The sequence below is a fragment of the Tamandua tetradactyla genome, chromosome 4 (assembly GCF_023851605.1).
Source record: "Tamandua tetradactyla isolate mTamTet1 chromosome 4, mTamTet1.pri, whole genome shotgun sequence".
In the NCBI taxonomy this organism is placed as follows: domain Eukaryota; kingdom Metazoa; phylum Chordata; class Mammalia; order Pilosa; family Myrmecophagidae; genus Tamandua; species Tamandua tetradactyla.
In genome coordinates, this window is record NC_135330.1 from 32,984,056 (window position 1) to 32,997,653 (window position 13,598).

At 36.6% G+C, this 13,598-nt stretch overlaps 1 protein-coding gene across 13 annotated transcripts in view; it reads left to right on the forward strand.

Annotated features, from left to right (window-relative positions):
• The window catches only part of RALGPS2 (Ral GEF with PH domain and SH3 binding motif 2), a 264,908-nt gene that overhangs the window by 64,148 nt on the left and 187,162 nt on the right, over positions 1 to 13,598 (forward strand). Inside the window, exon 3 of one of the 13 annotated variants that reach the window (XR_013174128.1) lies at positions 13,131 to 13,166. The exons of the other annotated variants lie outside the window; for them this stretch is intronic. The gene's annotated coding sequence lies outside the window, so the exon portion shown is untranslated. The remainder of the gene's footprint in view (positions 1 to 13,130; positions 13,167 to 13,598) is intronic. 13 annotated transcript variants of the gene reach the window in all.

Genomic DNA, 13,598 nt, shown 5'->3' on the forward strand with positions numbered 1-13,598 from the left:
TTGCCAGGAAGGTCCACACCCCTGGGAGTCATGTCCCACGCAGACAGGGGGAGGGTGGTGAGTTTGTTTGTTGTGTTGACTGGAGAGAGAGGCCACATGTGAGCAACAAAAGAAGTGCTCTTGGGGGTGACTCTTAGGCCTAATTTTAAGTAGGCTTGACCTATCCTTTGTGGGGTTAAGTTTCATGAACAGACCCCAAGATTGGGGACTCAGCCTATAGCTTTGGTTGTCCACACTGCTTGTGAGAATTTCAAGAATTCAACTTGGGGAGGTTGAATTTTTCACTGTTCTCAGCATTCCCCAAAGGGGACTTTGCAAATACTTTTCTGCTCACTGATCAAATCACTCTGGGATTCATTGGGGCATCACTCTGGACAAACAAACAAAATCTCGTATCCTACCCAAGGTTCCATGTACTAATGTTGTTCAACCAAGCTATCTACATAAGTTATATTAGGAAATTCACTAGTCAAAATATAAATTTTGTACCAAATAAACATTTTTTGCTTTAGTCTCACACATAAGTTGAAATTTTAAAGTATTAATTACTATCTGTTTTCAGTGCCCTTCAGTAATGATATTCCTTTGTTCTTCCTCATGCAAAAACATTTTTTAAATTTGTACATTTAGTCACCGTCATTATACACTCTAGGCAATACTGGATTATACCATCTCACTCTTTATCGTCTTTCTTTCTTTCTGATTTCATTTGTGCCCCCAGCCCTCCTCCCTCTATCATTCTCACATTCAGCTTCATTCAGTGTTTTAACATAATTGTATTACAGTTAGGTAGTATTGTGCTGTCCATTTCTGAGTTCTTACATTCAGTCCTGTTGCACAATCTGTATCCCTTTAGCTCCAATTACCCCAATATCTTACCCTATGTCTATCTCCTGATAGTCTCTGTTACCAACGAAATTCTCCAAGTTTATTCATTAATGTCAGTTCATATCAGTGAGACCATATAGTATTTGTCCTTTTGTTTCTGGCTAATCTCACTCAGCATAATGTCCTTAAGGTCCATTCATGTTGTTACATACTTCGTAAACTTTATTCTGTCTTGTAGCTGCATAATATTCCATCATATGTATATACCACAGTTTGTTTAACCACCCATCTGTTGATGGACATTTTGGCTGTTTCCATCTCTTGGTAATTGTAAATAATGCTACTATAAACACTGGTGTGCAAATGTCCGTTTGTGTTTGTCCTCATGTCCTTTGAGTAGAGACAACATATAGATGGGTCCCATTCCCTAATCCATTCTGCCAGTCCATGTCCCCTGATTGGGAAGCTTAATCCATCAACATCAGTGTTATTACTGCCCGGGCAGTACCCTCCTCTACAATTTTGCCTTTTGGCTTTTATATGTCCTCCTAATTTTCCTTCTTTTTACCTTTATTCATGGTCTTCCTTTCTACACTCTTCTCCACTCCTCTCTCTTCTGCCTTCGTATCTGTCTCTAGTGCTCCCTTTAGTATTTCTTGCAGAGCTGGTCTCTTGGTCACAAATTCTGTCAGTGATTTTTTGTCTGAAAATGTTTTAATTTCTCCCTCATTTTTGAAGGACAATTTTGCTGGATATAGAATTCTTGGTTGGCAGTTTTTCTCTTTTAATAATTTAAATATATCATCCCACTATCTTCTTGCCTCCATGGTTTCTGTTGAGAAATCTATGCATAGTCTTATTGGGCTTCCCCTGTATGTGATGGATTGCTTTTCTCTTGCTGCTTTCAAGATCCTCTCTTTCTCTTTGACCTCTGACATATTGATTAGTAAATGTCTTGGAGTACTTCTGTTTGGATCTGTTCTCTTTGGGGTACCCTGCACTTCTTGGATCTGTAATTTTAAGTCTTTCATAAGAGTTGGGAAGTTTTCAGTGATAATTTTCTCCATTAATTTTTCTCCTCCTTTTCCCTTCTCTTCTCCTTCTGGGACACCCACAACACGTATATTCATGCGCTTCATATTGTTTTTCAGTTCCCTGAGTCCCTGCTCATATTTTTCCATTCTTTTCCCTATATTTTCTTTTTCTTGTTGAATTTCAGATGTTCCATCCTCCAGTTCACTAATCCTATCCTCTGCCTCTCGAAATCTACCATTGTAGGTTTCCATTGTTGTTTTTATCTGTTCTACCTTGCCTTTCATTCCCATAAGTTCTGTGCTTTGTTTTTTCAGACTTTTGATTTCTTCTTTTTGTTCATTCCTTGCCTTCTTTATAGCCTCCCTCAATTTCTTGATTTGGTTTTTGATGAGGTTTTGCATGTCTGTTCGTATATTCTGAATTAAATGTTTCAGCTCCTGTGTCTCATTTGAATTGTTGGTTTGTTCCTTTGACTGGGCCATATCTTCAACTTTCCTAGTGTGATTTGTTATTTTTGCTGGCATCTAGGCATTTAATTACCTTAACTAGTTTATTCTAGAGATTGCTTTCACTTCTTTTATCTAGGGTTTTCTTGCTGGATGAATTTGTTGTCTCTCTGTTCTTTGACATTCAGTTCAGCTTTTTCTGGACCTCTAGCTTAGGTTTGTTTAACAAAGGAGAATTTTTCAGTTCTTATTTACTTGTTTCTTGCCCTGCTTGTATGGTGCCTTTTCCCCCCACCCTGAGGAGGGTCTACGTAGGTATTATAGACCCCAGCTGGATTTTCCCAGACCAAACTGGCCTCCTATCAGGAGGAAAGAGTCACCTGTGTCAGTTTTCCCTGAGGGTGAGACCCAGCAGGTTGACAGACTTTCCTTTGAAGTCTTTGGGCTCTGTTTTTCTTATCCTGCTCAGTATGTGGTGCTTGTCTGCCTGCAGGTCCCACCAGCATAAGATGATACGGTACCTTTAACTTTGGCTGGGGGCGTGGTGGAGACAGAGGAGAGGTTGTAGGCTGGCTTTAATGGCTTCGAGTTACCAAGCCCTGGGGTCTGAATTCCTTGAGGGAGGGATTCCACCTGAGTTGGGCTTCACCTCTCCCCTGGGGAAGGCACAGGTTCCAGACAAGCCGTCAAAACGAGTTTGTTTCTGCCTATGCCTGGGGCAGCTGAAGCCTGAGAAGCCCTGCCGCTGTATCCAAAGGCACTCAAGCCTTTGTAGAAACACAGCCCCAAAAACCTCTGTTTCCTTCTTTTTTTTTCCCTTTTTCTGTCAGCCCTGCCCCCTTGTCACCGGGACAAAATGATTGACCTCCACTTTGACCAGGTTCACCTGACCTGGCAGCCTATTTTTAGTAGTCTGAATTTGTTAATTAATTCCACAATTGGCGTTTGATTGGGCTCAGCCCCTGCTGCTGGTAACTTCTCTTTCTTTTCCCCTTTGGGAAGCAGCCGTGGGGGAGGGGCGCCGGCCACGGCAGCTTGGGGAACTGACGGTTCTGGGGGGCTTGCAGCTGGTCCAGCTGGTCCAGACTGGGGTATGCTGTGTGTCCGGTCACTGACGTGGCCCCAGGAGCTGTTCTGTATTGTTTCTGATTATTTTCTAGTTGTTCTGGAGGATGAACCAGAACGCACATATTGCTAAGCCGCCATCTTGGCCCAGAAGTCTGATTGTGGTTTTTAATTGATGAATTTGGATCACAAGGGACCCTGCTCTAAAGGCAGCCATTGTTTCAACCTGCACTGGACAAAGGTGGTGGCAGCCACTATTTCAATCTACCCTGATAGGGGTAGTGGTCATGGAAACTTTAGAACACTGTGCTTTCTCAGGGCTGCACAGGACAGTTAGTTGAAGGGCTGCATTTACTCAGCAGGCCAAGAAAGCTCAGCAATGGGGAGCCATTGGAGAAGCTCTTAGTGCTATTCTAGAGCCTTTTCCAAGGGTACTTCGGAGGCAGTCTGTGCCCCCTTTGTGAGTTCTGGCCCTGTTTTGGTTGGGAAACACTCACTTAGGAAAGTCTGCTCTGGTGTGCCCTTCCTCCCAGAATTTGCCCTCCAAGCAAAAGCAGCTTGAAACAGTGAAAGGAGTAAGAAACTATAGAGGTAGACATTCTGGAGCAAAGGCATGCGAGAGGGAGGACTGTCTCCTGGGAATCAGAGGGGCAGCCAAATTCCTCGAAATATGGCAACTCCAAAACAACTAATAAGCAAAAGTCCAAGACAAGACAGGCCCAGAAAGACAAGAAAAATACTGCACACTGCATTCACCTTGGTCACACGTACCTGATAGGATTGCTGAAGCTCAGGAAAGTCTCATATCTTACCACCAGGGCCATACATTGATCACACTATTGAATGGAAAGGACAAGGAAAGGGTTCTGAAACTGCAAGAAAAAAGTAATGTTTTACATGCAAGGAAGTCTGAATTAAGTTTGCGTGATGATTTCTCATCAGAAATCATGCAGGCAAGAAGGTAGTAGGTTGAAATACTTAAAGTGCTGAATGAAAACAACCGTGAGCCAAGAATTTTATATCTGGTGAGATTTTCTGTCAAAAATGGGGGAGAGATTAAGACATTATCAATAAATTAAAGCTGTGGAAGTTTATCACGACCTAGACCTGCCCTACAAGTAATGCTAAAGGGAGTTTAGACTGAAAGGAAAGGGTAATAGACAGTGGTTCAAAGCAACATGAAGAAATACAGACCTGTGGTAAACATAACCATCTGAGTAATTATAAATGCCAGTATTATTGTATTGTAATTTTAGGTATGTAGCTTCACTTCTAATTTCCTACAGGTACTAAAATGCAAATGCATTAAATAAGTCAATGGTTTTGGACATACAGCGTACAAAAGTATAAGCAGTAATATGTGTTTAAAGAAAAAGTGGAAGGACAGAAGGATATAGGAAAAATATATGTGCGTACTATTGAGGTAAAGTTGCTGTCAAATCAAATATGATTGTTGTGTATGTAGGATGTTAATTTTTTTAGCTTTTTTTATTGTGTAATATAACATACATGAAGCAAAGAAAGAAAAAAGCAATAGTTTTCAAAGCACTCTTCAATAAGTAGCTATAGGACAGATCCTAGATCTGTCATGTGCTACCATACCATCTTCTCAGGTTTTTCCTTGTAGCTGCTCCAGAACATTGGAGGCTAAAAGAAATAAATATTTTTTTATCATTACAATTGACTTTTTTTTCTTTTACGTGAAAAATAACATATATAAAAAATAAATAAATTTCAAAGCACAGCGCAAAATTGTAGAACAGATTTCAGAGCTTGGTATGGGTTACAGTTCAGCAATTTTAGATTTTTACTTCTAGCTGCTCTACGATACCGGAGACTAAAAGAAATATCAGTATAATGATCCAGCAATCATGCTCTTTTGTTAAACCCTACCTTCTTTGTATAACTCCACCATCATGTTTGAGCTTTCTATCCCATTGTTTAGAGGTATTTAGACTATGCCCATTCTAACTTTTTCGTGTTGGAAGGGGCTGTCAGTAATACGGAGTAAGGAGATGGAACTAGCTGATGTTCTGGGAAGGCTAGCCACCCCCAGGTTTCAGGACTTATCTGGTCCAGGGACCCGTCAGGAGGTTGTAGGTTTCTGGAAAGTAATCCTAGTGCATGGAACCTTTGTAGAATCTTATACATTGCCCAAAGTGTTCTTTAGGATTGGCTAGAATGGTTTTGGCACGTTATGATAGGTTGCAGTATCTAACTGAAGCTTGCATTAGAGTGACCTCCACAGTAGTCTCTCAAATATATTTGAACTCTTTCAACCACTGATACCTTATTTGTTACACTTCTTTCCCCCCTTTTGGTCAGGATGGCATTGTTGATCCCATGGCGCCAGGGCCAGACTAACATGATATTAAATTTTAACCCCATGGTAACCATGAGGAAAATACATGAAAAACATACCTACATAGAAATGAGAAAGCGCCCAATATAAAAATAGAAAAGTAGGCATTCTCAGAAATGAGAGATAGGAAAGGTCTAAGACTTACAAAATCAAAATCACAAAATGACAGAAGAAAGTTCTGTATTATTGGTAGTGACTTTAAATGTAAATGCATTAAACATTCTAGTCAAAAGGCAGAGATTGGCAGAATGGTTAAAATAACATACCCAAACTGCATACTGTTTGTAAGAGACTCACTGTAAATTCAAGGTTACCTATAGTTAACAGGAAGACAGCAACAGTATCACAGCAGTACAAGGGTAAGTAATTGTGGGGGGAGGGACATGAGATTGGGGAGGTTTTGATTTTATACTTGGTGAAGCAGTGTTTATCGGTTCCTTATATCTTTGGACCAATGAAAATTTTTGAAATTGAGAGTGCTGCTGATTGTGCAACCAAGTGAGGATACTGTAAGGCATGGTTTTGTTTATTCAGTACACTGTCCATGATGCCCAGTGGATGGAGGGGGCAGAAGGATACAATGATTAAGAAGCTGAATACTGTGTAGCTCTAAAACGGAATGATGTGAGGCACACAAAGAACTAAACAAACATTGGGGACAATGTTTTGTGCAAAGTAAGCCAGAAACAAAAGAAAAAATATGCTATAATCTCTTTCAGAAAATACAAGAAAATTGGAGTCTAGAGTGTAACTTCTTATAGCAGCCATACTTAGTCTGAAGTTGTAAGTGTATTTCTAGATTTCAAGAAAGTGTATTTCTGAGGCATTGAGCTACATATGTATACGTTTGGAAGTTTGCATACCTTTGTGATGCCTAAGATTCAGAACTGGAGTTCTGCAGCTCTGAAGGTCAGCATTGCTCCATATAATAACAGTTAAAGTAACTGAAAAAGAGATCAGGCTTTAATTAGAGATAAAAATGATGCTGATCTGGTTGGGAGTAAGGTAAATCAGAACACAGGGCAAAAGATGGTAGTTATGTATTTCAGACCTTCACCTACTATATGAAACCAAAGGCAGAGAGGTTTATTGTGTCTAGAACCTAAATTTTCTGTAACACACTATCTAAATAAACCTATCTGGATAGCTAATTTAAACAACTAAAACACGTGGAGCTCAGAATGGGAGCAAGGTCTTGCAATTCTGTATAGCTTTATATAATACCCAGAAACATCCCAGACTATGTTGTCTCATAATTAAAAAGTATTGGTAGAATCCCTTGAGGGACTGAAGAAAAAATATGGAACTATTAAACTTTCCCATCTAGGAAACCCCTGGTGCTCTCTCAAACATTAGGGACTCTGAAGAAAAATGTGCCAAACCCTTGATTTTGAGACTTGCCCTTATGAAACTTATTTCTGCAGTGGAGCAGCTAAGACTACCTATAATTACGCCAAAGAGTTGCTTCCAGGAAAAACTCTTCAGTTGCTCAGATGTGGCCTCTGTTTCTAAGCCCAGCTCTGCAAAGAAAATCATTATTCTCCCCGCTATGTGGGAGATGACATTCAGGGGTGAAAGTGTTCCTGACAACATGTTCATGACTCCTGGGGATGAGCCCGGCCCTGTCACCTTGGGATTGATAATGTCTTCTGGACCAAAAGGGGGAAAAGAAAGGTAGCAAAATAAGATATCAGTGCTAAGAGAGTTCAAATAGAGTTGAGAGGCTATGCAAGCTTCAGCTAGATATTGCTAATTGCCACAATTAGCACAATTGCCGAACCCCAACCAACATCATGCCTATTTACCCTAAAGAACACCCAGGGCTCTAACTGAGATTCTATAAAGGTTTCATGCACTAAGTTTACTTTCCTGAAACCTATTACCTCTAGAGAGTTCCTAGGCTGATGAAACTCTGAAACCCACATATGCCAGCCTCTCTAAGAATATCAACTAATTGCTTCCCCTATCCTGTATTACCAATACCCCTTTATCTTTTTTTTTTTTTTTTTTTTCAGGGTTCATGGTCAGGGAATCAAACCCAGGTCTCCCTGTCCTTTATTTTTTAATTTTTAAAAAAGTTTCATTGAGATATCTTTATGCACCATACAGTCCGTGCAAAGTATCAATCAGTGGCTCCAGTATCACATAGTTGTGTATTCATCACTAGGATAATTTTTAGAACATTTGCATCATTCCAAAAAAAGAGCTAGAAAGAATACAACTTTTACGTCCTTTACCCCTTACTCCTCCCTCTCGTTGATCACTAGTATTCCAATCTACCCAGCTTTTTAGGTCTACTGATTTTAATTCTTCCTGTTTTTATAGTCTGTATTTGGTAAATTTTTATCTGATGTTCTTAGATCTAATCCTAGTAATTATTTTGCTTATCTTTTACTCACAATAAGTTGTTTGCTTGTATTTTTGGCATTTTTATTTTGTCAATGAGCTTTAAATTGTTGGAACTTCACATTTCCTTGGGTTGAAGATATCTTCCTCCCAATCCCCAATTTTTTTTTTTTTTATCTCTGTCTGCCTTAGGTTTCAGGTGTCTCATTGGCATGTGAATATATTATATATGAATTTCTTGTCTTGAGAGTTCTTGGAGCATACTGATAGTAAAAGCTAGGAGTATGAATTTTTATGGTAGAGGCCCAATCCCAGCCTCAATGTTAAGCCAGGCCAAGACAGACCCTGTTTCCTTATCTTTTTATACCCAGGGTAAGTATTTTTTCTAGAGCATCTTATCACTGATTGAGTAGACCATCAGTGTCTTTGGCTTTGCTCTAGATAGAGTAGTGGGAGTGGGTGCATGTGGAGAGTATTTGTGTCTCATTTCTATTCTCACCTCTTGGTAGTTTTGTCTTTTCTCTCCAGCTGTTGTTAATGTTCATGCCCTTATTTCTGAATTTTTTTCGTAGCACAAGAATCTTTAGATTGTTTTGTCAGCTGTCTTTTGGAAATACTTTCTTAGATTAATGGTAGGTTTATAGAAAAAATGTGCATAAAATACAGATTTCCCTATATATGAACCTGTTATTAACATGTTGCATTGGTGTGATACATTTGTTGCAATTGATGAAGGAATGTTTTTATAGTTATACCATTAACTGTATTCTATGGTTTGCTTCAGGATTCAGTGTTTGGGTTGTACAGGCCTATGGAGTTTTGTTTTTTTACTTTAATCCTTACAGCTTATACATATATCCTAAAGTTTCTCCTTTAAACCACCTTCAAGTATATAATGCAGTGCTGTTAATTATGTTCACAATGTTGTGCTACCATCACCACCATCCATTACTAAGACTTTTTCTGTTCAATTTAAGCGTTAATTCCCCCATATTATATTCTTTTAAATATATATTGTGTATTGATTATTTGCTTGCCATTTTCCCTATAGTTTTAATGTTACTGTTAAACAAGTACTTATATAATCTCATCCTGTGAATGACTAGTTTGCTTATTCACTCATTCTTTCAACAGATTCTTCTTAAGTAGGTAATTAAGGTCAAATATTGTACTTTAAGCCTGAGCAAAGATGAGAAATGTGGAGTTTTTTGTTTTATTTTACATGGGTCTTTAACATCAAGGAACTCAAAGTACATTAAGGAGGAGTGGCATATACATAAATCGTTAATTTAGCAGCAGCATTTTGACAAAAGAGCAATGAAATCATAAAAGATAGGAAACTATTGAACTCTCTGTGGTAGGCATTTTGGGGAACCCCTTATAAATCTGTATAACGTGGGATGTACATTAGAATCCCATTCTTTTTTATTTCCATCTTAATAACTTAAACTTCTTCAGGAAAAGAACAAAGATAATCTTATTTCAGAAATGGTCTTAAGGGGCAACAACATTTTTCAAATTAAATTTTTGTCAGAATAGCTATCAGTTATGTCAAAAACAAAATATTTTACTCTTTACCTCTCTACATTTGATGGTTTTAATTATTGAGGTGTAAAATACTGGGGGGATTTAGGATTAAGTTCTTATTTTCTTAGATTAAAAAAATCAAGGAGGCGGTGCAGTTTTAGCTGACACACATGCTGAAAGTGGACTTAACCTTAATGCTAGGTGGGCACAAGTAGTTTAAAATCTTTGGGCTTTAAATGGGTATCACATAGAATATACCTTTAATTTTTATTTTAAAATGTATTTTAGTGGGAGAAAAAAAAGTAGATTGTGATGATAAAAAAATATTTATGCCTTCTAGCCTCTTATATTCTGGAGCAGCTAGACGGTAAAAACTGAGAGGATCGTATGGTAGCCCAGGACAAACTCTGGGATCTGTCCTGTAACTACTTGTTGAGGGGTCCTTTGGGAACTATTATTTTTTTATTTCTTTGCTTTGTATACCCAATGTATTATACAATAAAAAAGTTATAAATATATGTATATATTTTAATGGACAGCAAACTGTAATGCATTTAAAATACTGGATTACAATTACCGAGCTTCAATTTTACTCTACTAATCTTTTCATGAAATGTTATAGTAAGAAAATTTAGCTCTGTTTCTGTTCTTGTCACTTTTCCTGTAACTTATTTGTAGTTGGCCATTTGAATTTTTTAATGTGGTTGCATACAGGCATTCGAGTTACTTACAGTTTTCGCTATCATAGATAGTGCTTGATTGAATAGCTTTATCTGTATTGATTTTCTCGCTCTTTTTGTTTTGAAGTTTGGAGAGGTTTTCAGGACTGAGATTTTGGGTGGAAAGTGTATAAGCATATCAATTGTATTGTTCAAATTATTTCCAAAGTAATTGTACCGATGAATTTCATTTTACTACCAGTTCCCTTATAGTTCTTTAACTTTGTTTCATTAAAACTACTAGCCATTTTTAGCACAGTATTTCTAATGGTGATAGCATAAATTATTTTAGAAAATGATATATAACTGGTGCTGTGAAATGAGATTAATTAGTGTGGAATTTGTCATTTTCATTTTAATCCCCTGTTCATTCATAAAAGACACTGGTTTTTGTGATGGGAATACCATTTAGTAGGTGGGAAATTAGGAGGCTGAATGATTGTGCATGAATTCCATATTCTAATTCTGTGACCTTAAGCAAGATCTAAATCTATACATTTCAGATATCCTTTCCCTAATCAGCCATCTTTTCATTTTCTTTAAGTCAAGGAAAGAAACTCCTCTCTTCCTGCTTAGCTAGCCTCAAACTTGGTACTCAGTAAATACTTATTGAATTGATAATATACATTCTTTTGCCCTGTTTTTAATATATGTAATTATCTGTCTACCAATATGCATACCTCTCTACCTGTTTTTCTTCCCTCCCTCCCTTGCTTAAAATCCTTGTAATGACAAGCCATACTAAGCTAACTTACAGTTTGGTTCTTTTCTACACAGCTTCCTTCTTGATACCACTAATGTTGCTTCCCTTAGTATTGATTTTTATATTACATACCCTGTTTGGGGATTTAAAGCCAAAAGACAAAGTAACTGTCTTTAGATAGAAAAGACAGAGTAACTCTCTTTAAAAGTTGAGAAGAGAGGAAGTAGAAAATAGTAAATTTAATTAAGAAAAGAGCTGGATGATTTTCACAGTCATTAGGAATGATTGTGTAATTTATAGTACTAGGAAAAGTAAATAAAATATTAAAGCATATATTTTTCTTGTTTAATTTGAACTTTTCTGTGTGCAAAGAACAGATGTAGGTCCTGAAACACGTAACTAAAAAATAAACCCATGTCTTGATCTTTCAGGACTTGTAGTGTTTCAAAAGTAGAGTATGAGACGTTGTTATACTTCAATATTATTAAATTTTATTGTTGTATGGTACATTTGTAAATAGTTATATGATTTTCTTTTAAAGTGTGTTATCTGTACCTTTTTTTTTTTTTTACATGCAATGGATTTTAATATAATTTTAATATCCATGGGATGTTTGAATGACAATTTAATTAAAAGCAGGCAGAAAAAACTTGATAGTTCAGAAATATATTGCTGTTTATTCCTGATCTGCATTATTTCTTTTTCAGTAAATAATAGTAATAAAATTAATATGTTTAATATGTAAAGTAGGTTAAGAATACAGTGCCTTTAAAAATTAAATTTTAATATTTTTCTTAGCACTAGGGGGCACTCTTGACTTATAAATTCATGTCAAAATTAATCTTTATGCTTAGAATGTAGAGTGAAAAGAAATTATTTGAAAATATTTCATTGCAAAGTGAATGCTGCTTGCAGATATGGATTATCAAGCTGGTTTTATATAGCAATGTTTATCCTTTATATGTTGATCTTTAATAGTGACATAAGGATAATGGACCTTATAGAATAAAATATTTTAAATGGGAAGAAATTGAATTTATAGAGAATTGAATTTGCACATAATTCTGTTCCATTCATTTTCACATTAACTTTCTAAATATATTCTAAATGGTATTGAAAACCCATCATTTCTAATATTTTTCTTTTGAAAATTCTTGCACAATGTTTTGCTCTTAGTAAGTGCTTAGGATGTATCTGAAGCAATGAAGAGAAAATTTGAGATGTAAATTTTTAAGCATATGAAAACCAGGAGCATGTCATTGCTGTATCTAGAGACAGATTTTAGGCATTCTCATATATGTGTTCATAATTAGGAATTAGTAGTTTAGGAGTAGCCTATCACCATATGCTGGCCAGAGGAATATTCCAAGGTTTTTGTCTTTATTTAGGACACTTCACTGAATTTAAGTTTTGTGTGGATTAAGTAGCTAGTAGACAAAATCTGCATCACTGGGCAGGCCATGGTGGCTCAGCAGGCAGAGTTTTCTCCTGCATCACACACACACACAAAAAATCTGCACCACCACCACCATCATCGTAGCATACCTAGTAGAAGGCACAACTGTTTTTGGTGCTTTGAATGTGTTAACTCATTTCTCTCCACCACAACCCTATGAAGTAGATACTTGTTTTTATCCTTGTTTAATAGATGGAGAAACTAAGCACAAAAAAATTAAGCAGTTTTCTGGGTTTAAACCTAGTCAGTATTATTCCAGAGTCTGTGCTTTTAAGTCACTATCCTATACTATATCTCCAGGGAGAGGAAATTTAGCATGGAGGGAATAATTATTATTTTAAACTCAGGTTTTTTCGTTTTTTTTTAATTTAACTTCTTGGTTTATTTTTCAGATACATATCCTATTTTTTGTTTTATTCATTAATTATGAAATTTTTATACAGAGGGAAGGAGACAGAATAGCAGAAAGCCCTTCTTACTATGGTGAACTTTCAACAACTGCCAACATATAGCCAATCTTTAAATTAATACGTCACCTTTTTCTGCCTCACATCCACAAGCCATTTTTTTTCACTTGTGGATTTTTCTATCATGATAGAAGAAAATTAAGGATTTTATTAACTTTTTTTTTTTGCATGGGCAGGTTCCTGGAATGAAACCTGGTACTCCAGTTCGGCAGGTGAGATTTCTTGCCTCTGAGCCATCGTTGCAGTGCCCAGAATTTTGTTAACTTTTGTGTTTAAGTTCCCATTGTTACTGGACAGAGGTAGTAGATTCTTTTATTTTTTTTTGCAATGAAAAGGAGCTTTATTTTTCTTTTTTTGTTTTTCGTCATATAGCTGTGCATTTATCATCACAATCTACTGTTTTTCTTTTTTTGTGAAAAAATAGCATATACAAAAAAGCAATAAATTTCAAACCACATCGCAACACTTAGTTGTAGAACAGATTTCATTCAGAGTTTGGTATGGGTTACAATTCCAATATTTTACGTTTTGTATTTCTAGCTATTCTAAGGTACTGGAAATCAAAAGAAGTATCAATATAATGATTCAGCAATCATACTCATTTATTAAATTCAACATTCTCTATATAATTCCACTATCACCTT